Source organism: Anser cygnoides, chromosome 2, assembly GCF_040182565.1.
Source record: "Anser cygnoides isolate HZ-2024a breed goose chromosome 2, Taihu_goose_T2T_genome, whole genome shotgun sequence".
Lineage (NCBI taxonomy): Eukaryota > Metazoa > Chordata > Aves > Anseriformes > Anatidae > Anser > Anser cygnoides.
In genome coordinates, this window is record NC_089874.1 from 160331910 (window position 1) to 160359521 (window position 27612).

Genomic DNA, 27612 nt, shown 5'->3' on the forward strand with positions numbered 1-27612 from the left:
AGTTATGAGTGGTATTCCTCATCGGTCAGTATTGGGACTGGCACTGTTTAACATCTTTTCTAGTGACATGGACAGTGGGATTAAATGCACCCTCAGAGAGTTGGATGACACCCAGCTGCATAATCGACACACTGGAGGGAAGGGATGCCATCCAGGCTTGAGAGGTGGGCTTGTGTGAACATCAAGGAGCTCAACAGAGCCAAGTCCTGCATCTGGGCCAGGGCAATCCCAAGCACAAATTCAGGCTGGGCAGAGAATGGAACGAGAGCAGCCCTGAGGAGAAGGACCTGGGGATGTTGGTTGATGAGAAACTCAACATGAGCTGCAAATGTGTGCTTGCAGTCCAGAAAGCCAACCGCATCCTGCATCAAAAGCAGCGTGGCCAGCAGATCAAGGGGGGTGATTGTCCCCCTCTACTCTGCTCTTGTGAGACCCCGCCTAGTGTAATGTCTTCAGCTTTGGGGCCCCCAATATAAGACGGACATGGGCCTGTTGGATTGGGTCCAGAGGAGGGCCACAGGGATGATCAGAGGGTTGGAGTACCTCTGCTATGAAGACAGGCTGAGGGAGTTGGGGTTGGAGAAGAGAAGGCTCTGGGAAGACCTTACAGTGGCCTTCCAGTACCTAAAGGGGGCCTACAGGAAGGCTGAGAAGGAGGGACTTTTTGTCCAGGATCATAGAGATAGGACAAGGAGAAATGGTTTTAAACTAAAAGAGGGTAGATTTAGATCAGACATAAGGAAATATTTTTTTGCTGTGAGGGTTGTGAGGCACTGGAACAGGTTCCCATCAGATCTGGAGGATGCCCCATCCCTGGAAGTGTTTAAGGCCAGGCTGGATGGGGCTTTGAGCAAACTGGTTTGGTGGGAGGTGTCCCTGCCCATGGCAGGCGGTTGAAACTAGATGATCTTTAAGGTCCCTTCTAATCTAAATCATTCTCTGACTTATTCCATGATTCTATGATCTGTGAGGAAGTTACCCTTGAGTAGTGTGGTTCATTTTCTGCCACATCTTGCTAACAGCACTGCTGCTCAGGCGTAATGTCGAATGTAGACTGATACTCAAGTGAGATGCTCCATCAGTGCCTGTGTTTTCAGGTTTGCTTTCTACAAGAGGGAAGGCTCTCTTAAGGACCACTCAAGTCCACATGTAAAAGGTAGAAAGAAGAAACAAAGCCACTAGAGCCATGAAGTCACGAAGGCTCACAAGGAGCCAAATGTTAGCTGTGGTGCCACATAGACATGAGACTGAGTCCAGCTTCTGCTGCCTACTATTCTCCAAAAGGATGCTAGCTCACACCTGGATAGTAACAAGAGGAGATTGGGAAACATGCCTTTTCTCCAGAATTTCAACATTACAAAGTTTGATTTCTTAAAAAAATAAAAAATAAAGAAGTGTATTTTTCCACAAGTTAAAAAATGCTGTTTAGTATCACTTACATTTCATTAGTGTCAAAGTATTATTTTACTGTATATTTTATTCAATACCTTCTGCACAGAAGAGAGGGCTCAATACAATGTTATTGTTAAGATATTCATTTGAAGGGAAATTAAAAGTAGTATTTTCACTCTATTGAAAAGAAAACATTTAGACATTGTCAAAACTAAAAGATGAAGTGATGATGGTTCATTTTATCATCTTCATATTAGAAATGCCACTGAAACAGTACACATTACTTTGAAATGTTTAGATTAAATTGCACTGTCTCCTGAAAATTTGTCTTGTCGATTTTATTTGTAGTTGATTTTGCTACTCCTTTACATCTTCATCTTTCAAGTGTGTAAGATGCCCAGCCATCCTTTCTAAATAAAGCTATCCAGCTCTGGGGTATGGATTTTACTGGGGAAGAAGAATAGTTTTTACTGTTGTTAGTCATATACTAACATTACTTCACTCGCATGATGTGTGGAGTTTTGCACAGTGCTTATTTCCATCAAATTCTAACCCAGGAGAGCTATGCGGATTCAGATTCCTGATTATGTTGTCCAGACATAGATCAGGACCTCAGTCTCGAAGTAATCTATAAATAACATTGTCTATACCCACTTCAGCAATTTATGGACTATAGGTCAATTCAAATAAAGTTAACAGACAGACATTGAATCCTTACATGCTTCCTGAAAAGAGAAGGCCTAATGGAAGAGAGAGATCTGTTAACACCCCTGCTTAGGGAGAAATTGCTCCCTAATAAACGTCTTAGCAGACATCAAGGGTCCCTTCAGAATCCCCATGAGTCCAGAAGAGACCTTTGGCTCTTTGTTGGTTTATGAACTTTTTTACCAAAAAGAATCAGTCAAAACAGTTCCCTAGCTTCTCCCATTTATACAAGAGACAGACCGGATAATCCTGATACTTAGGAATGTATTTCCTCTTCTGTAGCTGCATAACTGTATAATTATAATTGAACTATAAAGTTAATTAAAATGCTTGCCTAAAATTGCCCTCGGAGTTCTGGTATTGTGAACAACATTCACAAGTTCAAAAAGGAAGGCTAAGCAAACCTCCAGGTTGTCAGATACTCTCCAGGACATTTCCACTTCCAGACTCACCACAATGCAAGTTCATCTAATGAAATCTTGCCATGAGCACTAGTGCTCCTGGTACACAGTAAGCCTAAGGCATTCAGACCATGCTGGCTTAAAGGTGCATAAGCAGATCAATGTTATTTTGGCTGTTCAGGGAAGCGGAGTGAACTATGCCAATTAAAAATCATACTGATAGCAACCTGAAGGGCAGAGAAGGCTAGTAAATTGAGACTACTCATATGCTAGACTAAGCCTATGACATTGCAAGAATAGCATATATGACTAACTACAGGAAAATGAAGGCTGATAGGCAAAAAAGACTTCTGAGAGTGAGAAATATTTTGTTCTTGGAGCTCATGTATTTTTTCCCCAAAATGTCGGTTATACAACTTAACAGATCTTTCCTAGTTTTCCTGGAGTACTCTGAGAAGGATGGATAATGACACTAAGACATAAGACTGGGAGAGAAAGCACGGCATTAATGACTTATTTAATAAACACTTTGTGCACAGCAGCTGTACACATATTCAAAAGCAATCCCATTTTAGAATTTGCAACTGCAAAATTCAGTAATTTTTATTATTGTTTGTTTATTTTGTATGCAGTTGAAGACAGTTTCGTTTCTTTTCTTTTTTCTTTTCTTCTTTTTCCACTCCTCTCCTCTCCTCTCCTCTCCTCTCCTCTCCTCTCCTCTCCTCTCCTCTCCTCTCCTCTCCTCTCCTCTCCTCTCCTCTCCTCTCCTCTCCTCTCCTCTCCTCTCCTCTCCTCTCCTCTCCTCTCCTCTCCTCTCCTCTCCTCTCCTCTCCTCTCCTCTCCTCTCCTCTCCTCTCCTCTCCTCTCCTCTCCTCTCCTCTCCTCTCCTCTCCTCTCCTCTCCTCTCCTCTCCTCTCCTCTCCTGTGAAAGTTTGTGCTTTATTTCTGCATACATTCCCAAGTGATTGGGTAGTGGACCTGAAATAAATAAAAGAATTTTACACAATTTTACAGAAAATGCATAATTTACATAGTTTTACACAAAATGCATAATTCAGACATGGAATTCATTATCAGAAGCTGTTATGGAAGATAATTGTATATGTAGACTCAAAAAGAGTTAGGAGAACCACAGAATTATGCAATCATTTAGGTTGTAAATGACCTCTAAAATCATCAAGTTAAACCATCCACCTAACACTACAAGTCCACCTCCAAACCATGTCCCTAAGCACCATGTCCACACATCTCTTAAATACCTCCAGGACTGGTGACTCCACTACTTTCCTGGGCAGCCTGTTCCAGAAATTCATAGAGAAAAGGTAAATCAGCAGTTGTCGTGTATAGTGGTTCAGATGTTATTTACATTTCATGCAGGTCTAAGTATCTGACTTAAACATAGAGAAATATTAATCTGTACTTGTCTTGTTTCTGATACTATTTCCATCAGCATCTGTTACTATCTCCTTTCAGAGGCTGAATATTGCACAAAAGGGACTGCTGACTGATCCAGTTGAGTTGTTCTTACACAGTTTTATTTACAAATGCAATCTTTGGAATTAAGAGAAAGAAGCAATTTTATGATCAGAGGCAGCAGGACAGCACTACAACTGATTGTGAAATGTTTTCCACTGAAACATTGAAAATTAAGAGCTCTGTTGTTTGCTAAAAAGCAGCTAAATGTTCACATTTCAGTTGGAAGTTAGTCAATGCCAAAAAAAAGGAAAAAAAAATCAACTAGATGAACAGTAAAAGAATTGTTTTTGAAAAAACACACACTGGCCCCAAATAAATATATTTTTCTTCCCTTAAATAAAAACCCAACACAAACCAAAAGAGCTACCATATATATTTTTCTTTTTTAATGAAACAATTTGAATGAAGTGATAACATATCTATACTTCATCCCCTCCCAAAATGAAGTTTTCAATGAAAACAAGGTTGAGAAAATATGCAGAAATGAAGTAATCATTATTTTCAGACAAAATTATGTGGAAGTTTGTTTTTGTTTTTTTTTTTTTTTTCTGGGGTGGAGAGTAATTTTATGTGCTGAACAAGAGTCTTTGTAGATGAAATTACATCTATTTGTAGCTGTTTGTATCCATATATCAATAATTATTGATGAAATCTCATAAAAGATGACAGAGATATCAGCTAAAATGTTTCTCAAAGCAAAATCTATTCAAACACATAATTAAGTCTTCTATATTTCTTAATTCTTTGTTAATACTTCTACTTTATATAACCCAACAGTAATTGAAAACCTGGCTTTCAGGCCTCACTTGACCTTTGTGTTTCAAAAAATCAGTGAAGAAAAGAAAGAAGTGCTAATCAGTAAGCTGAAGTGATCAGGAAAATGAACACATCATTTGTTTAAATAAGAAATAATTAAAGAAATGAATAAAAAGATATGTATTGCACAGACAGATGTGTAATTATTTCAGTGATTTCTGCAAACTGATTTCTGCTTTTGGCACAAAGGGAAAAGAGCTATGATGGTTATTAGCCCTACTTGGGAAAAGTCCCTTTAGAATATTCTAAATAGGCAAACTCCATTCTAAAAATGACAATAATGGGAATGGATTCAGACCAATGAAAAGTGGCAACCACAGAAGAATTGCAACAGTACATCGTGTGCAGTCTGTGTGCTTCCTTGTGAGCCTTCCAAGGGCTTCTTATCAGCCTTCCTCATTGCCTCCACTACCAGTCTCCAATTCATCTCTGCAGGATGCAGAGCTGGGGTGGTGCTGTCTGGGGAAGAGCAAACCAGGAGCAGCTGCAAGTCATCCAGGGAACTATTAGGCATTGTGCAATTTCCCCACTGGCTCCTGATACATCTTGTTCGTGCTTCATATGCATGCTTTTGCTCTTTTGTGGACCTCTTCAAGCTGTTGGCCAGCAGTATAGAGGTGTGTCTCCCTCCAGAGACAACTCAACAAACTCCTATGATAGTACACCCACCTGTCCACTGCTGTCTGCATTCATCAAGGAGAGAACTTTCATGGCCTTGAGAATTTAATGGTTCCCTTTCAACATATCCCTGCTCCTAAGGGACTCTGGCTGGGTAATCTTAGTTTTCTGTACAAGTCAGCAGTGCACCAGTTTCTTCCTCCAGAGGACTCAAGGAGGCAGCCTGGAAAGTCTTGGTTTTCTGGAGTCTTTCGGATCTCGAGGCTTCAGTTTGGCTCCCAGATGTAGTTACATAAAAGAAAGAAGTTTAGAGCTAACATAATTCTACTGACTCTGCAAAAGAGCCATTGATCACCTCAGCTACCATTTATTTTTTAGGTATCTATTTTTAAGTTGAATTATAGTATTTTTCCAGTACAGAGGGATTGGTATTATTTGTTGGGCAGGGAAGGGAGCGGACTTTTTAATTGCAAACACCAGTAACCTTTTGAAGAAATACTAGGAGATATTTATTTTCTAGGTAACTAAAAGAAACCACTGACAAGGAGAGTAAATTTTTAATGACTTCTTACACTTCTAAAAGATTTTAAACTTTATGAAAGTCCAAAGAAGCCATCCTAGCACCTGTTAGAACTTAAATGCCAAGGCTGTCAATTTGAATACTCAGCAAATCTTGTGGTTTGGGACTTTGTCCAGGACTTTGTACTCAGTGCTGTATAAGAAAGTGGCACAGGGAATATGACTGTGCTGGACTCTGCCTGCACTGGAGTTTAGAGAACACGGGGTTTGCAAGAAGAAATAGCGTTGAGTGGCAAAGGGGATTCAAGACTAGAATGGCTCTGGATGAAATTGCATATCTTAGAGGTCTCAGATGCCGCGTCAGGCAGGATCATCTAACTATCCCAGCATGGTACCCAATACCCTAATTCTTTGCATGCTTTAGACTTTTATGATCAAGGTAATTCTGCAATAAGAACAGTAGGAAATCATTTTTTATTTTCTTCTCTTACACTGCTATCTCTTTCCAGAGCTCACTCTATCATTCTTTCCATGTTGATATTCAGCTTTAATCTGTCCTTTGCAATTTAACATGCCTCAGCATTCCAATTCTTTGAAAATATTGTTCAAAGAGAGGTAATTTTCACATCTCAAAGCATGCCAAAACCTGAAACTGGAACTCTGTGCCAGATTCACTCCAAGATGAGTTAATGTTATTTATATACATGGATAAACGTGGAAAACATGCATAAACAGACTATGCCTAAAGCAACGAAGATCCATAAGCTTGTTTTCTACTTGATTTGGGTCCTAGATTCTTGGTTGCTTAAGGAAGAATAAGGGCTGATTGCACTTTTTTTTTTCTTTTTTTCTTTTTTTTCCCCAATAGTCAGGATGTTTATAAAGCTCCTTCCCTGTACAGATTTTCTCATTAAGGTTGAGCATATATTGTACTTTTGTCCGATAGGGCGTCTTTCCTCTCGTCACATTTTTCCACAATTTTGGAAGGAACTGTCTTTGAGATTTCGGCCCCTTTATCAAACATGTCTAGCTAAAGTTGATGAATGTGAAAGTTTCAGGAAGACTGAAATTGTTTAACATATTCATTAATGATCTGGAGAATGGGGAAGAGCATACACTCAGCAAGTTTGCAGATGACAGAAACTGGGGGGAGTGGCAGATGCACTGCATGGTCATGCTCCCATTCAGAGGGACCTTGACAGGCTGAAGAAATGGGCTGACAAGAACCTCATGAGGTTCAACAAGGAGAAATTCAAAGTCCTGCACCTGGGGAAGAACAACCCCAGGTACCAGGACATGCTGGGGGCCACCCAGCTGGAAAGCAGTGATGCAGAAACAGACCTGGGGGTCCTGGTGGACAACAGGTTGAACATGAGCTAGCAATGCACCTTTGCTGCTAAGAAGACTAATGATATCATGAGGCTGCATTGCCAGCAGGTCCAGGGAGGTGATCCTTCCCCTTTATGAAGCATTGGTGAGGCCAAACCTGGAGTACTGCGTTCAGTTCTAGCTCCCCCAACACAACAAAGACATGATCATACTAGAATGAGTCCAATATAGGGCCATGAAGATGATGAAGAGACTGGAATGTCTCTCCTATAAGGAAAGGCTGAGAGAGCTGATACTGTTTAGCTTGGAGAAGAGAAGGTTCAGGGGGGATCATAATGGTCATATATAACCATAAATAACTATATAATGGTCATAAATAACTGAAGGCAGGGTACAAAGAGGATGAAGCCAGATTCTTTTCACAGGTACTTAGTGTCTGGACAAGAGGCAATGGGCATAATCTTGAACACAGTAGGTTCCATCTAAACATCAAGAAACACTTGAGTTTTCAGAAGGTAAAAAATATGTGCTCTTGAAATGAAGAAGCCTCATACAGCAGACTTAAGGGTGCTCTTCCAATCTTAGTATTGGATTTTCCTGATATGTGGAGACACAGCTCTGAAAAATTATTGTTTCTTCATGGAGTAGAAATATGAGCTTAAGCCGACTGAGTGTAGAAATTCCAGCAAGAGGAAGACATAGAAGAATGCTAATAGATCTGGATTCCTTGGGTGATAAATTCACATGGTTCCATTAAAATCAATGGTCTGGGAACAGCTAACTGTGAAACCTTAATGTAACCACTAACTCCCACGTGCCTAACCATCTGACAAAGCTAGGGAGCAATCTTCCTTTAAGACTTGGATGCATTCCCATCTCACTTTAGGAAATAAAGACGTCTAAGTTGTGATCTCTGTCTACCATCAAGGGAGAATCTCCAGAGGATAATTCAGATCAGGTAAGATAAAACACCTGCTGGAAGTGCTTGCCTTTATCCTGAGTATTTGGGAAACCTAAGTAACTGATTTTAGGCTAGACACAGAAAAATTAGTTGTCCAAAGTTAGGTGAGACAGCTCTTCCATGAAGTAGTCTATGTTTTACAATGAGCCATCTTGCATTATACACAGGAATGTATATCCTTCAGGGCAAGAAATTCAAAACAGGTGCTAAGAAAAACTATTTATCACCCTGTTATCTGTGACTTAGGAGTGCACATTATTATTTGCATCTGAGTTCCCTTAAAGAAAAATTTTATAAGCAATTTATTTTGTACAGGAAGAAATAGTGTCCTGACACAGCTTGAGGGGATGACAAGGATTGTAATATATAAATAATACAACCTATAAAGATGAAATATTTAGAGGGATTAAAAATGCAATAAAGGTCCAGAAATAGCTATTATTTTGGCATGAGAAGGGAATTTTATATTCACCTTTTCTAATACATATAGATCAAATGTGAAGCCTGATTCACCACTCAATTATTGCAGTTTTCTTCTCCTATTCAGTGAAATCCTTAAGCATACGATGAACTTCAAAAACCTGTGTGATGCCACTGATTAAAAGAGACCGCTCTTGTGCTTACTTACCTAATGTGACCTTGCAGTAAGGCAGATCTAAAAGGCACTTCAAGAGGTCATGCAATCCAGCATCGCTCTGCCTGTGGACTGTGGCATCTGAATTTTGTTAATCAGAAGGTGATTTGAAAAAGAAACACAAGGAGTTTGCACACACACCTGTATGTAAGGAAAGAAGAAAGCAGAATGAAGGGAGAGGATTTAAAAATAATAAATGAATTTTCATTTACGAACACATCTTTGTTTGATTGTATAAGTAAATCACCATGGAAAAATGTCAGAAGGCAAACTCTTCCCCCCCCACCCCCAAAAAAAAAATAATATTATTTGATTTATGAAAAGTTAAGAGTCACTGATCTTTTCCACCTCTTGATATGAAATCACCTGTAGGTAAACAACGTGTAGGTGCCCAGCTTATTAAGATCACCAGTGATCAACATCCAAACACTTTCTAGGCAATCTTTCATGGTACTTAGCCATCCACACCAACTGGAAGATTTTTCTTAGGTCTAACTAAATGTTTGTTATGTCTTTTCTCCCAGCTCTCCCCATTTTTAGCAAAACCAGTTCCAGGTCTTTCAATGTTCCCTTAAAGGTCATGTGTTGTAGACCTCTGGTCACTCCTACTGCTGTCTTCTGGCCGCTCTCCTGTTGAATTATATTTTTACTGAAGTTCAGGGCATAAAAATGAACACAGATGTTCAGCTGGTAGCTTTCCAGCACTAAGTGGAACGGAAGAGCTAGCTTTGATGTCCTCCCTTCCTTGTGACAGTGTGACACTGTGATTCCTATTAAAATCTTTATATACATAATTCCTAAATCCTTCTCTGAAGGATGGCTGCCCAGAGTGTCATTCTCTTACTTTTATTCCCTAAGTTACAAAACAAAGGAATAGATTCACATTAGCAGCTCTAGAGTAGCTGGAGCCCAGCATGTGTTCTAGTATAACCTGCTTGTTGGCCTCAATGATCACTGGAAAGACTTAGCTACCTCAAAGGGTAATATGATTCCTTCCTATGCTAGCTATCTTAAATGGTTTGGTTGATTTGTCTTCTTGAGGTGTCAGTATTCACTAATTGTAAGGTATCCAGGTGACCAAATTAGACAAGAGACTTAATGCTTTGGTGGTTCCGATAAGGTGAGATTAAGTGCGAACTCAGCTATTGCTTTGTTACTGTCTTTACCAAATCACTTTCTTTCTTTTTTGCACCATTTCCCAAGTTTTCCAAGATGATTTTGTTTTCTAATGTTGGTCTCCAAAGTATTTCTAGCCTGGTATTACCCATGAGGTTAGTAAATACACTCCTTTTTTAACTAGTCAACAGTTAAAATAGGCCTTAGTAACTGGCAGACCCAGTAGAGGACTACAGCATGCAACATTTCATTTTATCAAAGAACCATCACTCTTTTCACCCTGCAATAGTTTCACCAAGTAAATTTGAGTTCTAGAGGGAGGAAGACATTTCTCTGAGCTGATTACTCAAGGAACAGAGGTTGACTGCCCAGGATGTACCCTAGAAATGCCTTTGCCCCTTCTTCTCTCAGTCTTATTGCAGCGGAATATTGCTGCAGAGGGGAGGGTGGATATCATAAATGTAATGCCCTGGATTTAAGCACTCCATAAACAATGATATTCCTTTAATGGGGGAAATAATAGCCTCAGCACTCTCAAACGTATGCATTTTAAACCAGCCATAAAAGAATAAATCTGGATTTAGCAGTACTGGGGTCTGCTCCTGTAATACTTAATCATGGGCTTCCATGGCAGCTCTGCCATCCGAATGGCTGCAGAACTGGGCCCATGGATGGCAATCACTGGTTGGTGTTGTTCTATTATTCATTTTTAGATACTCAGTAAATTACACAGGAGAGATGAATGCCCCATTTTATGAGGCAGTAACAGCTTGGATTTTAGCAGAGAACAAGTCACTTTGTCTGGATCTCAATCAGTGTATCAAAACCCAGTTGTCTCACTATTATTTATAATATTTTATGGATATTATCAGATAATTCAAAACTGAGCATAATGCAGCCCACTTCAGAACCTCTCCATTGTGCCAAAGCAAATTAGGCAAAATCTGATTGAATAAGGAAAGTTGTATGAGAGCTTGTGAGTTGCATATTCACCCCGTCCCCAGTGCTTCTTCCTAAGATAGTAGAATGATCTTAGATATCTAAAAGTTTCCATGCATATTTATTTTCTAAGGCTACAAGATGCAACAGCCCTTAAAAAGATGGGAATTCTCATGAAGGGACTGGACAAGCACTTACTGGAAGCTATGGCTTAAGGACTTCATTTTGTTTGACTTTGCCTGCAAGCTATTTCTATACTGCAAGTGCAAGTCATTAGATTGCTTTCAGTGGCATATAAGGGGTCAGCACCTTTTCTTCAAACTTCCCCAGACCTCTTTGAAAGTGATATAATTCCAGCCACTCAATAGAAAGTCAAACTTTTCTGTTTGGGAGAGAAATACAAAATTTATCACAAAGTCCAAACACACATATGTACAGGGTGATAATAAGCTTGCAAAAAACGTAGATAATCAATTTTGGCTCAGATGACAGCAAAGCCTGGCAGAGAAGGCCCACGGACCATTGAAAAACAACCCTAAATTTACTGATTGAAACTTCTCACAGACCTAGGTTAAACTTTAGCAAGCTGGTAACTGGTGCTTCTTCTGTCAAAATGTTCAGAGATTTCTTCTTGGATATATTTTATATTCAGATACCCATTTGACCACTGAATTAAACATTCTTTTCAATTCCTAGTCCACTTCAAAATTTCTTAGATGGTCAGATATACATGGACTTTTTTCTCTGTGGGATATATTGCCTTAGAGACACTTTCCAAAGCCAGCATGGTAATAATAATAATTCTTTTTCTTGTGATCCCTCTATGATGCTGTAAAAGTGGAAGGAAACTCAAGTGGGAAATTAAAACAGGTTCGAGTTCATCCCTCTGCATAGGTCTTCCTCGTTATGTCCAGCATAACTGACAGTTCAAATACAACATTTGATCATTTTGACAAGTTTCTCATTCTTTTTCCTGTTTTGGTCAATAAATGAACAAAGAAGTCTCAATACACTATTCTGCAGTAGGGAGTATGATGCCTCCTGGACCATTGCAGTTGAAATTCTTGGACAGCTGGACAGAAAGTGATCATTATCCTCTTGTAGTTTGGAATATCCTGGAGGATGTTCTATTAGGACTATTAGGACACAGGATGGCTAGACTAGCTCTGAAAAATCCAGTCTGGTTTCTAAAGCACTGCAGTCCTTCAACATGTAAGTTGGCAGATGACTTTCCTGCTTCAAGTACATGAAACAGTTTGTTCAGAATTTTTGCCACAATTAATTGGAGCTAGATCAGGTACCTGTGTCATATGATACACCCCTGATACTGTTTCTGAAATATAGCAAGGGGTTAAAAATCTCTAGAAATCTTTTTTAAGTGTGATATATAAAATTTTATATATTTTATATATGATATGTGCGTGTGTGCATTGTGTGTGTAAATATACATACAAATTAATACATAATTTATGTAGTATACATTTATATAGTATATATTTATGTATCAAGTATTAAATACTATATATATGTTTGTATGTGGTATATATTCTTGTAAAAAATCATATTATAGTTTTTATTGGTTTCTTGTCTGTTAGATTCTCCACAATTTTCCATGGAGTGCTTTTGTTTATTTTGCCATATATGAAAATAAACAATATTGATATTGATTTTAAATTCAAGCATGTATTTTTCCTCTAAATAGGCTAAATACAGTCATCAGTGCAGTGAAGCCCATGGCACTGAATTCTGCAAACAGATTCTATGCCTTTAGCAAAAGTAATTACAGTTGGTTGTTTCACATTTACTAGCTAATAGCTTAATTGAGTGCTAGAAACATGTGATTCCTACAGAAAGAATTCATTTTTCTTATCATTGACTTTTCTGGCTGACTCCTTCTGTCATTCTGTGTGTTCTCTGGGGCATATTAAGTAAAAGTTATATTTTTGTTCTTACTGGAATCTATGTCACATTTGTGCAACAACCACCAGTTCTATTGCAACTGTGTATGTCAGTAGCATTGCATCATTCGGAGATTTACAGATATGAAAAAGATCCCTAATAGCATAGAAGAATAGTGGTGTAGAAAAGGCTAGTAACCTGGCATTTCCTCTTTCTAATTTCATATTTGACACGATCTCTTTTTAGTCAGTTTGAGTTGTAGTAGCAGGAATTTTTTTTCCCTCTGAACAGCTAGGCTAGGTGTGTATAACCAGATAACTGCCCCATAAGAGACAAATAGTCTACACAAATACTTTCACTGTCTCTCAGTAAAATTTCAGTGCTCAGACCATTCCTTTTATCATTTTTTCTTTTTTTTTTCTTTCATTATTTATTTAGTTAAAAAAAGAAAGTGAAGAAAAGGGGTTCAACATTTTTCTCATAGAACAATCTTCAGGTTGAAAATGTTGATAAAACAACATGTATGTGGAATTTTACCTGTTTTAGCTATTTATTATAGGATATCTGTATACCTTGTAACAGGGTTGTTGCTTTGACTATAAGTCAGACTAACTGATATTATATCAGTTAACCTATGATTCAGCTTGCTTTGGCTTGTGGATTGGAATAGATGACCTCCTGAGGTCTTCTGTAACTTAAATTATTATGTGTCTAAGACTTACGCTATTATAAAGTAGTTAAAATATTCTTCAGATAGTCCCCTTCCCTTCCCTTCCCTTCCCTTCCCTTCCCTTCCCTTCCCTTCCCTTCCCTTCCCTCCCTTCCCTTCCCTTCCCTTCCCTTCCCTTCCCTTCCCTTCCCTTCCCTTCCCTTCCCTTCCCTTCCCCCTTCCCTTCCCTTCCCTTCCCTTCCCTTCCCTTCCCTTCCCTTCCCTTCCCTTCCCTTCCCTTCCCTTCCCCCTTCCCTTCCCTTCCCTTCCCTTCCCTTCCCCCTTCCCTTCCCTTCCCTTCCCTTCCCTTCCCTTCCCTTCCCTTCCCTTCCCTTCCCTTCCCTTCCCTTCCCTTCCCTTCCCTTCCCTTCCCTTCCCTTCCCTTCCCTTCCCTTCCCTTCCCTTCCCTTCCCTTCCCTTCCCTTCCCTTCCCTTCCCTTCCCTTCCCTTCCCCTCCCTTCCCCTCCCTTCCCCTCCCTTCCCCTCCTGTTTCCTGTATTATGATTTTCTCAACAGATTAAATGCACGAAACTAAATTTGAAAATGCCCACAATCCCTGTCGTATTCAAAATCCATATCGAATAATAAGCAAACATGGTGCTCTTTTCTTCTTTCTGAGTATTATTCCTGGCATAAGTAGAGAGATGTTATTTAGCTTTAAAGAATTTAAGATATGGTTTAATCACGGTCTTTGAGTATATTCACAAAGAGAAAATACTTAATGTTAGAACATACTTTAATCTAATAGACCACAGCAAAATGCAGTGCACTGAATGTACATCAACAACAACAAAAAAAATGTAGCAATACGAGGTAAACAGAAGTAAAATGTGCATGTTGTTACTTTTCAACAATGTCGGTAAGTGCCATTTTGAAACACTGTGGAATCCAATATCATTCTGTGCCCTTAACAACAGGTTGTATGTCTTCCTGTTTAAAAATTTATCTTCCAGCTTAAATTCATATTGGTAGCTGGTATTCAAGAACCATTTTATAAAGCTCTATATTGTACGGAATCCCAGAGTGTCTCTGTTTATGATAATGGTCTCTGCCAGCCTCACCAAAGTGCTCTTTCTTTGAGACATAAATGTCTACTCACTCAAATGCAAGACATCCATTTACCTACCTGAAAGAAGTTCATGCAAAAGAAGAAAAGTTTGTTTTCAAGCCATTTCCCCCACAACTCCTTCCTTCTTTTTATAGACTTTCTTCTGCTCGAAGTTATTATTATTCACATGCCACACCATATTTCACACCATAGCACGTTTATTAGCAGCAATGTGCAATGTCCCAAGCAGCAAAGGAATCTGTAATTTACTGACTCTCTTTCCCCTCGGTGAGCCAATTGATCTCACAATGCTCCTTGGTGGCCTTCGGGCTAACCTGATTAGATGCTTGTCCTGTTAGTGCCCAAGGTTTGGGCTAAAGCGCTGCACTGAGCTTGTTTAGAACTCATAATTCTCTGTGCCCATCTGATACTTCTAATTTATGTATGCTGGGTACAGGTTGTGTCTACACTTAGGAAGACCTATGGCTTTTATCCAGATTACCATCCTTGAACCAACGGGTCGGCTGCCTGTTTATATAAATTCTCAGGCAGCCCCTGCAGTCAAACTAACCCAGGGACTCTGATGATGCTTTCAACCTTCTGATTTTGCAAATGATTTTCCCCAAGGCTGCTTGGTAGAAATGGGCTGGAACAACTTTAGAAAGGCTGGCATTTCTGATATAATTTAGGGAGTGCCTCTCAACTGGTGAGGCCTGCCTTAGCGGTAAGTAATGGAAAATGCAAAAACATCTTGGAGCATCACTCACTCCCCTCAGAAGCTATGACAGTCCAATAAGCACAGCTCACAGTCCAATAAGCACAGCTCAGAGAGCAGTCCAGGTGACCATTTGGTAGTTGTCTACTTCGAGGAGAGATGAACTGCCCTCCCTTGACTATATTCTCATTTATTACAATAGGACCTTAGACACAACATACACATGTAGTCACTTGAATTATGTACCTTAATCTCTAACTAGATTCTATCTGGAGGGATCATCTTAAGTTGTATGTATAGCTATCTAATGCCACTGGAAATGCCATACTGTAGCCAAGGCACTTATAAAAGCTAGCAGATATGACCAAGACCCTTGAGAACCCACATCTTTCTGGACAAGAAGATAGGAAGCTAGGCAGGAGAGGAATTGAGAAGAGGAGGCGCAGGGAAATCATATCATTTTTTCTTATCCAGGTGTATAAATATCTTGAGGGAGGTTGCAAAGAAGACAGAGCCAGGCTCTTTTTAGTGGTGCCTAGTGCCAAGACAAGCGGTAACGGGCACAAAGTGGAACACAAAAGCTCTGTCTAAACATCAGGCAGCACTTCTGTGCTGTGTGGGTGACAGAGCAATAGTACAGGTTGCCCTGAGAGGTTGTGGAGTCTCATCTTCGGAGACTTTCAAAAGCCACCTGCTTTTTGGTGGCCCTGCTGGAGCAGTGGGGTTAGACCAGATGGGCCCAGAGGTCCCTTCCAACATTAACCATTATGCAATTCTGTGATTCTGTGACAGGACACCAGTGTAGCCTATGGGGTGACACTGTGATTCCAAATGCAGGCTTCTCCTGTGAGATAAGATAAATTCCATCTACATTTTACTGACTTTATGACTCTCTTTCCTCAACTACAAAAAGGAACCTAGAGTAACTTGCTCTAAAGGCAATGCTCACACAGAAAACACCCACATTAAACTCCACCTTTAAGTTCTCTTTATAGTCAGTGAAGAGAGACACCTTGTCTGAGGCTGGAATGAGCTGCCATTTGGATATGTTCATCTCTTGCACTGACTGCAGATATAGCCTAGCAACTTACTCAGACTGAACATTAAATTGTAAATGGGTGGAACTTGGACTTCAACAGCAAAGATAAATTATTTTATCATCATTTCTTTTTTTCCTAGCTTATTAGAAGGGCCTATGTCCTTAGGCTGGTCCAGATCACAGTAGAAGAAGCAACAGGCAAGTGCCTTTTAACTTCCTAGACATAAAGCGAGTTTAAGAAGACAGGTAATCTTTTTATACCCTAAATAAATTCTATGATTCTATGATTCTAAATGTTGTGAAAATTTTTCTATGTTTCCCATCATCACTTCAACTGTGAACAGTAAAAAATATCATATCTGTCAAAACACAGTTCTGACTGCAGGTATATAACTTTACATAAGACGGTGTTTCCTAACAACTCAAAAAATTTTGAAAAGTTTGTGCCAAATTATGAGTGATTTAGTTAGGTTAGGATTTGCAGTGATTTTAGAAGTTTTTATATCCAGCTGAGCTGTCTCATCCAAACAGAAGGAAAATCTAAAGAAAAGTGGTAATATTAACTTAGAGACGCGTTGCATGTTTTAAATGGGTACACCTGATATATAGCACTGACAGGTATTTATCCTTAGACACAAGGCTGTGAAGCAGTGATGCAAAGCAGGAGCACAATTCCCTTTAAAATTAACTTAAGCTATATACATAAGCTATATTTAACATAGTAATCATTGTCAAAGATTACTTTAGTTTATCTATTTAAATATCTTGCTCAAATTTTGGTTCAAACCAAATGAATAATTAGAAGCTTTTCCTGCATTCTGTGTGTCTACAATGCACTAGCTACAATTCAGCTTCACTCATATCTCTGACAAGAAAAAAAATAAAATAAAAAAAATGTTTGTATTCTGTTGATATGAAATGTAATAAAATAAAATATATACATCAATGCTAAGAGTATCCCACATGCCTTTTGTGTCCTGATAAGCAAATGACATCACATTTGTATCATACAACAGAATCCCCAGGTCAATCATGCACTAGATAAAAAAACATATTTGATCAGTTCCAAATTTTCCAGCTTTCAGTTTCACGTATATATATATATATATATTGTTATATGTGCTGAAATGGGAACAATGAAATAGCATAGTCCACCTTCTGTGTAACATTCACATTCTGTCATTCTGTCCTCTCTTATTTATCATCCTACTGAGTAAAATCAGGTATACAATGAGTTTATCGGTTTTCTCTGATCTGAATTCAGAACTGTCTTTGCATTTCTCTGTTTATTGACATTTGTATGGTAAGTGTCTCCTCCAGGGTGGGGATGATGACTGCACTGCTCACTTGTACTTGAATGACTGAGAACTATGTCTATTCACTTAATAGAAATGAGGCAGGTATCCAGAGAAGTCCCATCTCCTCATTTATGGCCACTATATCAAGAATCGCTTTTTATCACTTCAGTATCCAAGCATCCTCCTCTCTTTGTCAAAGACTTTTACTTATTTTCCTAACATTCATTGCTGGTCCCAGAGAAAGGCTGTGCATTATTAGTCAAGCAGTTATTTTCTGGGTCGTAATGATCTCCATTCATTCAGTTAAAGAACACTGATGACAAAACAAGGTCAAAAAGAAGGCATAATCACAATCCATCTTAATTGCCTGATTCAGAGCAGCTAAACCTGCAATGTAAAAGCTGGATCCTCCGGCTGGAGCTGTAATGTTTTATAAGAAGACTCTTGCAGGGTTTTGACATTTACCATTCATGGACTTGAGGTATGATTAAATTGTTTGTCAAATCTAAATTTGGGAAACATTGTCCTGTGGAGAACGTGACAGAGAGCATGGGTTACTTTCCTTGCAGTTTCACAAAGATCTGAGCACAGGACCTTTGAGTAACAAGGCAGCCTTAATCCTTATCTTCTATTTTCTGCAATGTCCATTGTGGGCACTGGATGACTCCTATTGCATGCCAGATTCTACTTGTTTCAGATTTTGGTTTGGCGGGAGAGAAAATAAAATTGTGTAGTCCAACTTGGCTTTCTCAAGATGAAGGGCACTGAATTATCCCCAATCTACATGAACAGAGGAGGACAAATTACCTAATTTCCTGTAATCTTTATTTTTATTTATTGTTTTTTAAGCCTCTGAAGCCTAGCAAAAGGAGTTGTTGCTTTTGTGAGCTACTGCTTGATTTGTGGTCACAGATGTCTAAACCTTGTATTTGTGAAATAACGGACTGTGAAAACAATATTGTCTCCTCATCAGGCACAGAGACTGAACATCAGTTTATAGTTTCTTAATATCCCTGCTGTTAAATGGAAGATTTATAAGTATTCATTAATTCCTTTTGTATCTCTGTATCTCATTGTACAGGAGAAAAAAAAAAAAAAAGAAAGAAAAAAAAAGGAACAATGTGTTTGATTCAGTGCAAATCTGTAAAAAGTATGGAACCTATTTGTATTTTGTCACACAACATATTCTCAATAAGAGGAAAAGTCATATGCGACATCTATTGCACCAACTTCACTATTTCACTCCTCTCTTAAACAAACTGTCTGAGAACAGCTAAGTTATATAGAACAGCTATGTTTCAAGGAGGTCTGAAATTATTTATGTTCAGGTAATTTTCTCAGTTGCATAGAAAAAAATATAAATCTGTATTGCTTTTAAAATTATTGTGATAGATATTTTCCATTGTAATACTGCACCACCCAATATCTAAGTCAAAAATTCCCCAGAGGGAAAACTCTGAGTAGCATAGAGTAGAGCATTAATGTGTTCAACATGCATGGATACCCTGACTGCATAATGCAGATTCACCTTTCTAAATCGTTGTCCTTGTGAACACAGGTTTCAAACTCCATTTGTTCAGCAGTAACCACTCAATATCCTTCATTTAACATGCTTTCCAGTCTTGATTCAAATTTATCAGAGCCAGAGGCTTATTCTGTGCCACAGGATACTGAGTCTGTGAATCACTGTATTTCAGGGATACTGAATTTGAGATGAATAATTGCCTTACTGCGATCCTCCTGTTTCTCACCTCATCAACTGATATAAATCAGTGAAATTTACGTAGTCAAAACTTTTTTTTTTTTTGCTTTTTTTTTTCTCCCTACAAAGAAAATCATTATTCCTTCTCTTCAGTGTGAACTGGTTTAAGAGTTCTTGGTATAAAAGTTCAATGTAAGTTTTAATAAGACAATTATTAAAACAATGCAATAATGCTAATATATTAAGTTCAAGTAATACTGATCCTCAGTGTGATGCACCTTTTGAATTTTTTCTCAGTTCAGGCTAAAGCAGTTGTATGCACGTTGAAATTCAATCCACCTTCAAAGAGTTAACCTGCCATGTATACTGAAAATATAGCAACATCTGTATACCTCATTGGTTTCCAGCCGTTGTCCCAGAATAACATCTTAATTATTTTTCTAGTAATTATCTTGAAACATAATTATAAGATATAATTTGTAAAAGTTCCGGAGCTGGTATGCTATTATTTGCCAGAAAAATCATACTGCCTGGCTAACTTCTAATGACAGATGAACTTGGTAGTGATGTCTCACTTGTCCAAAAAAAATAAAACAAAACAAAACAAAATACCACTGATAGTTCTGATAACATTATTTAAACATTTCTTAAAGAGTACAGTTCTTACTCCACATTGAAAGAAAGGCACATGAAAACAAATTGCTGAGGGCTGAATATGAGAACATTTCTCAGAAGTAAAGACTGTTAGGACTATTATTCTTTTATATCCAAAAGAACTTTCATTGCTTAGAACATTTCAGACTGTGAGGGAAATCCTTTGGGAATATTATTCTCAGCTCTGCTTTGGTAACTGAGCATATTCTATCTGTAACTACTCACCACTGTGATAGATAGGTAGTTGACAAAATCAGGGAGAGTCACTCTTCACAAAGGAGAGGAGACATACACTTTGGTCTAAAGATTCAAGGACCAATTTGCCTAAAATTGCTATTCAAATGTTAAAATCTGATGGCTGCTCTCCACTGTGTAAGGACACATGCTGTGTGGCCTCATGCTATCAGCCTTGCTGTCCTTATTGCTGTTTTTCAGACTGCCTGTACTGCAGAATAGAATTATTCAGACTGTATTTGAGAATAGATGAACTTGGCACATCTCACAGAGTAGCTGTGTGAGTATGTTGATCCTTCAAACTATTTTTCTTTACCATGTGCGTGAGAGTTGGACCTAAGTTAAAAGATCAGGTTCATCTCCTGCAACCAGGTCTGGAAGCTAGGTCAAACTGATTGCTTGGTATAGACTTACAGTGGGAGGAAGAAAAAGTTAAGAGTAAAAGAGGACTACAGATTGCCTTCCCTCATCACTGACAAAATCCTAAAATACTGAAATATATAAATGTCTGAATTCCTACATCTGTAAAACTTGGTGTTTTACTGCAAGGTAGATACATCTTTGCCCTCCATGTGTGTGTATGTGTTTTTATTTATTTATTTATTTGTTTGTTTGGGTTGGGTTAGGTTGGGTTGGGTGTTTGGGTTTGGTTTTGATTTTTTTTTCTTTTTTTTTTTTTTTTAAGTTTTCTTTTTGTCAAAGCAGACAGGAACTGCTTTGACAAAGTGGAGATTTGAAATCTATTAGCAGAAGTTACTGTCTTAACATTTAAACTAGCCCACTCACTGGGACTAGAATATTACTGTGTATTTTCCAAGTTCTGGAAGGAGGTAAAAGCAGTGCATTGAGCATATAGTTAAATGTCAAAACATGTCATATAATGTATTTCTTAGTAATGTGTTTTTTTTTTTTTTAAGCATCAGTTGAAGCTGTTTTTTTTTTTTTTTTTTTTAATAAAAAGTACATAAAGAAGGGGGAAGAACACTATCAAATGACTTTCTGAACCCAAACTGAATATGGCTCTTTTAGAGAACTACAAAAGTATTTCTTTTTCTACTGCCCTCTCGTGACAACCTTTAGCGGGTAAGTAATACATCATCAGAGGTCTGTGCTTTCAGCAGCACATCTATTACCGCAGATTGCTTTGAAGGTGCAGTGTAGAAGAGGGAGCCACAGTCATCAATTACAGCTGCTAGAAATGTGTCAACAGGTTCATGTCTGAGATTCCTCTTCAGCCCCAGAAAGTACGAATTGAAAAGCTTTGTCTCCTGAAACTTCAGTGCTTCTTGTGTGCCAAGAAAAATTAGAATTTGCCCAAAATTTCTTGCTTAAGGCTTGTATTAATTATGCAATGAGATTCAAGTTTTACTTTTAATATATCTAAATACACATTTAAGAAGTTTTTAATAATATCATGAAAATTGAGAGTCCTGCTTTCACCACAGACTTTGATGCATAATTACTCGCTTCCTTAAGAGTCCATACAATTGGTATTTTTATTTACATTGTGGGGTCTCAAGTAAGACATTTTACTAGTTATGGCATAGAACTGGAAAAAGAATGGGCATCTCCAGGGTGTGAGTATGTGAGGTTTGATCTAAAGCCCAAGGCAGTGGAATGACAACCTTCCCCTTTCAGTCTTAATCATAGAATCATAGAATATCCCAAGTTGGAAGAGGGCCCACAAGGATCATCAAGTCCAACTCCTGGCTCTATACAATATTACCTAAAAATTAAACCATATATCTGAGAGCGTCGTCTAAACACTTCTTGTACTCCAGCAGGCTTTGTGCCTCCCTCTCTGCTTTTCATGAGGAAGCTACAGGCCGCCATGAGGTGTCCCCTCAGTCTCCTCTCCTCTAGGCTGAACAAAGCAAGCAATTTCAGATACTCCTCATATGTCTTCCACTCTGGATCCTTTACCATCTTTGCAGCCCTTCTTTGGACACTCTGTAATAGTTTTATGTCCTTATTATGGTGTCCAAAACTGCACAGAATGATCTAGGTGAGGCTGCACCAGCACAGAGCAGAGTGGGACAACCCCTTCCCTTGACTGACTAGCTATGCTGTGCTTGATTCACCCTAAGATGAAGTTAGCCCTCCTGGCTCCCCACAGCCGCAGCTCCCTCAGGAAATGTCCCCCTGCTGCGGCGTGGGCCCTCCCCGGGCTGCAGGGTGGAGATCTGCTCCAGCGGGGGCTCTGCAGGGCTGCCGGGGAATCCCTGCTGCCTGTGGGCCTGGAGCCCCTCCTGCCCTCCTCCTCCTGGGGCCTGGGCCCTCTGCTGCTTCTCCCTCGCCCTGGGCCTCCTCCTCGGCCTGTGCCCGCTCTGCCCTTTTGGAAATATGTTTTCCCTGAGGCGCCACCAGCTTGGTGCTGGGCTCAGCTGGGCCCTGCCATGGAACTGTATCCAGCACTGGGTAGTCCCGGCCTCTGCCCACAGAGGCCCTGCAGCCCCCAGCCAGCACCAGGGCATCAGTTTTTGGATCTGCAGACATTTGTAAAAGCTAGTGGTGTATGTTCCACATAATAGGACTGGCACTGAAAAGGTAGCAGCAAACCAGCCCTGGAGTTTGGTGGCTGCTGAGGGAGATGATTTTACAGTCTTTTTAGGTGGATCAAAATGGTCCTTTACAAGACTGGATTTTACTTCTCTCTTGGAGCTGCTATGCAGGGTATCCAATTGTAAAGCTGCTGGTGAAAGTAATTTCATTTATTTTATTGTAATCACAGGTAGGAGGAAATTTCCCAGTTAGCCTGTTGGCTGCATGCAAAAGACATTTTGGCTGAGCTGAAGAATATTTAATGAGGAGCAGACTCATTTCGATATACATATATATATATATTTTTTATTTTTTTCTCCTGTTTCATACCTGAACTGACAAACTTTATCTTTCAGATGCAAAGCACCAAAATTAAGTTCAAGACATGCTGAAATCTGATGGTAAATCATCCAAAGTATTTCAGAGATTTTGCACATTCAGTTAGGCATTCCTGTGCCTCTTAAAGTCTTACAGCTCTACCTTTCAGTTCTGAACCTCCGAATGACTGGAGGCAATGTAAAATGAAGATCCTTAGCACATACTGAAAAAGGGAACTCTGACTTATGAAAGAGACACTCTGAACATCTTTATAACATGATGTGTGACGAGTGAGGAGATTTTGTAGCTAAGTAAAGCTCAAAAAGCCTTGCATGTTCTTCCCTCATAAATATGTCTTTCTCCAAACCTGAGTACAATAGGCAGATCAATGTCTGAAATTAAAGTTATATTCTACATTCTGCAATGGTTTTGAATAGTACCATCTCAGAGGATCCAAAAGGAAGGAATTTCTACTTTTGTTTAACCAGCAGGACTTTCTGAAATGATCTTTCAAGACTAGCTGGAACGCATTTACAGACAGATACTCATTTTATTCTGAATAGCCGATACATCTGTACTTCAAGCACTATCCTCTTCCTAGTGGAAGTTTTCAAAGTCCTTGACTTATTGCAAAGGTCACTGCTTCCCGCATGCACTAGAATGCTGATTGAGATGACCTTACATATCTGCAGCCCATCAGCCTTTTCTCCTTTCTTTTGGGAAGGTGACTTGTTTATGAAATTATATTTTTTGATAGCAGTAACAGCCAGAATTTTGATTAGTCTAGCAGTTCACCATTTGGAAAAGGAACAAGAATGACACAGGAGCCAAAGTTTTAATTGCATTGGCAATTTGCCCCATTCATAAAGGATCGGGAGAAAGAAAGATTGGGGATGAGCTCATATGCAGGTACTCAGTGCATATGTGTAGCTGGTGTACTCTATTGCAATGAACATTTTTTTTACAGGTGCATTCCAAGTATTGATAAAGAAAGCATCTCTGTGAGCCAGTTACAGACTACCAACTTCCTTTTCAAGATATAGCACACGAAGGTGGCTACTGCTGTTCTTCTATGCATTTCAGAAAAGCATGGGTGATTAAGATGCAATGGAAACCCAACTTGTACATTGTACAACTTCCTCATATTTCAGGATACTGTGCCTGTCAGGGCACCTATCCTAAAATCAATATAAAAAAAGTGTGGGAGCCGGAGAAAGAAAATTATTTTTATCCTCTCTGCTATTCTGAAAAGAATTGGGAAAACTCTTTATTCTGAAAGAAGAGTAAATATCAGAGCAGATTTTGGCATCCTGAGCTCATGTGTCTTTCGATCTCACTGCTAGTTGCCAGCTTTGATGCATCTCCAGTCCAATGGATTCACTCTGGAATGAAGAGAACCAGTTTGTTCTTTGAGAGCTGGATGGCAGGTTCCCCATGTGATGACCCATTCAGATCGCATCAATGAGACGCTGAAATAGCTTGTGAGGAGATTTTGAATCTCTCTACATAAATCTGTCCTCTGTGCTTGGGCACTATCAATCCAAGAGGGTGGATATACTGATATATGAGAAGGTGTGTGTGTGAACTGACAATGTTGGTATCATCCAAGAGGTGAAGGCATAGCTCTCAGATTGGATGTAACAGGTATCTCCCTTGAAATCGTTATGAATCAGTGAATTACTGCTGCAGCTGTGGTTATTAATAAAACATCAACAACCAAATGTCATTAAATTTGGTCTGGAAACTGCAACGTGTAATATCCTTACATGAAAAAGCCAGTTATTTACAATACATTTAAGATTCCAACATGGGGCCTAATGCAATTAGTCAAAATCATTTTGAAAATAGCCAAGAATCCCTAGGACGTCTCAAAAGGCTAAAAGAAATCTAACTAGAGTTAAAAAATTGCTATTAATGACCCTGCTGTGATGGAATAAAATAGAAGCTGCTTCTCCTTGCAAAGCGAACGAAACCAAAAGGATATTATCCCTGCAATTAATTCCATGGTCATAATTCCTGAAGGAAATTTTCTGATTTCCTCGCTGGTAAATACATTTTCCTCCACTAATTTGACTTATATCTTGAACAAAGTGCCGGCTTGCTTGAAACATCGCTTTGCTGGTTACAGACTTCAGTAATTTAATCAGAGTTTTTTCTATTTTGGAAAACAAAGTTGTTTTTTTTTTTCTTTATTAATTTGGATAACTGAAATATATTTAAAATTTTATGCATTCTACACACACACACACACATATATATATATTTTTTTTTTTTTCAGTGGGGATATTAAGAAAAATCAACAACAGCATCCTAAGCACATTTAAGAGAAGTTTAATTTGTCATTATTATAAGAAACACATCTTGTGCTTAAGGTTATTCAATAAGATACAATATTTGTTGCTTTTCAATTTCTTAGAATCTTTCTAAGATTTTTTATAATGAGTGTGAAGGGATTTTTTTTTTTTATTCTTAGTTTTATTTTTTCCCAGGTCTCTGCCTCAAGCTGAGATGTTTTGTCTGGTTGACTTTGATTGTTTTTTTTTATATTTCCACCCAGGAATGCAGTAACAGTTTTCAGCAGGAAAGTTAGAGGAAAATGCATTGCTTTTTTTGAATATTAAAAAAAAAAAAAAGTTGGCTATACTGTTAATAAGTTTTTGCAGTCTGTGCTGGCTTGGAATTTGTCAAGAGACTTGCTGTTTTGAGTGTGTGACTGTGTGTGTGACTTTTTTATCTGAAAATCCATGGAAAAATAATTATATTCAGACAATTTCTTAGCTCTCTGTGAGCAGAACAGAGCTGTTAGGTACTCCATTTTCACTGAGTAGTCAGTAAACTCCCACCATCCTTAAATGAACTCCATAGAGGTTGCACATGTACTTTCTTCATATGAAGTCCTACTAGAATCCAGAAAGGAAACTTTTTGTTGTTGTTTTTCCGGTGGTTTGTCAAATGTTTTGGTCGTGCTCAGCTCTTAGAAGAAGGAGGAAGACCCTTGAATAGAAAGCAGAAAAGCAGAATCTCATGGGGGGTTGCTAAAAAAAAGATTGAGTAACAGTTTGGAGAAGGGACAAAATAGGTTTGATGTGTATAAAGTGGATAGAAATAATTAAATTATTAAGGTGATGGAGCAGGAGAGTCACTCATCAAGTGAGGTTTTGGGTGCAGTACTGAATGCAGGTGCCATCAGTCTGCATGGCGTTGCCATCAGTGGGGATGGGCATCAGCTCCTAATTGTAGACATGCAGGTGTAGGCCTCATTGCCTATGCTGGCAGCTTAATTTTACTTTATGATATTATTTGTAATCAGATGACTTCAAAATTTCTTCGATAAGGTCTGTGCCCTCTTCAGTGGGGAACTGATGGATCAAGTTTGGGGATATATCAGGGTACTTAAAGGGTACTTAAAGGGTCTCTTGTCTGTGTGATGCTCATAGCATTATTCACAGAAAATGGAATTTAAATGAAGTGACAGGATAAGGAAAGTGTACAGGAAGAGAGGGGTTGGCCTCCACGTATAGGGAACTGGAAGCTATCCTGAAGGAAGGAATGGTTTCCCTGCCTCTGCCACTGAGCACATTGCTTGGATTCAATATTTGCTGCTGACTGCATCTTCTTCATTTTCTGAATGGAGAGAGTGACATTTGGGGACAGATTTGCTTTTGGCTGAGCTTTTTCAGGTACAGCAGAAGCTCGTTGGAATTTGCCTTTAAGTATACCAGATTGCTACATACTCTGGAAAATCAATATGTCAACCTCTCAGGTAAAAGTACTACAAAACAGTGTTGTAAATTTATATGTATGGCATTTATAAAACCTTCTCAACTGATCTCCTTCCTCATGTCTATAGATGACCTGTGTTCTTCTTTTCCCTGAACTATTTCTTTCCTTTTTCAGCCTCAGCTTTGCCAAAAAAAACTGTTCAGCATGGGTAAGTTACCCTGTTTTTTCTCCCTGCACCTCTTTGGATTCCTACTCTTTTCTCTGCTAGAATTTTAAGAGAAGAGAAGTTGTTTTTTTTGTTTGGTTGGTTGGTGTCTTTTTATTTATTTATTTATTTATTTTCAAGTTCATAGTGCCTTATTTCTCTTACTCAGTTCCACTTAAAACTATTCCCCCAAATACTTTGCTGGCCTCTCAGATATATCTCACAGAGCTCACAGAATTTTTACTATGGATTTCCACGCAGTTGTCAGGTGTAATCCTTCTTCTAGTAAACCAAATGAAAAAAAAATAAATATATATATGTATATATATATATGTATATGTATATATATGTGTGTGTGTGTGTATATATATATATATATAGTTTGCTGGCTTGAGCTTCAAGCTGGTCCTCTTAATGATCTTGTCTGATGCAGCTAATATTTATTGAGTGTCTGCCACTGTTATTATGATATCAGCACTGACCAAGTCTCTCTCTCTCTCAGGGCTCCCTTACCTGTGCCAGGACCAGATCACCCTCCATACTCTCAGTCAATATATTAGGCTTCATCATTTTAGAGGACCCTGGGTGCCTTTGTGAACATTTCAGCATCTCCTCTGCCCA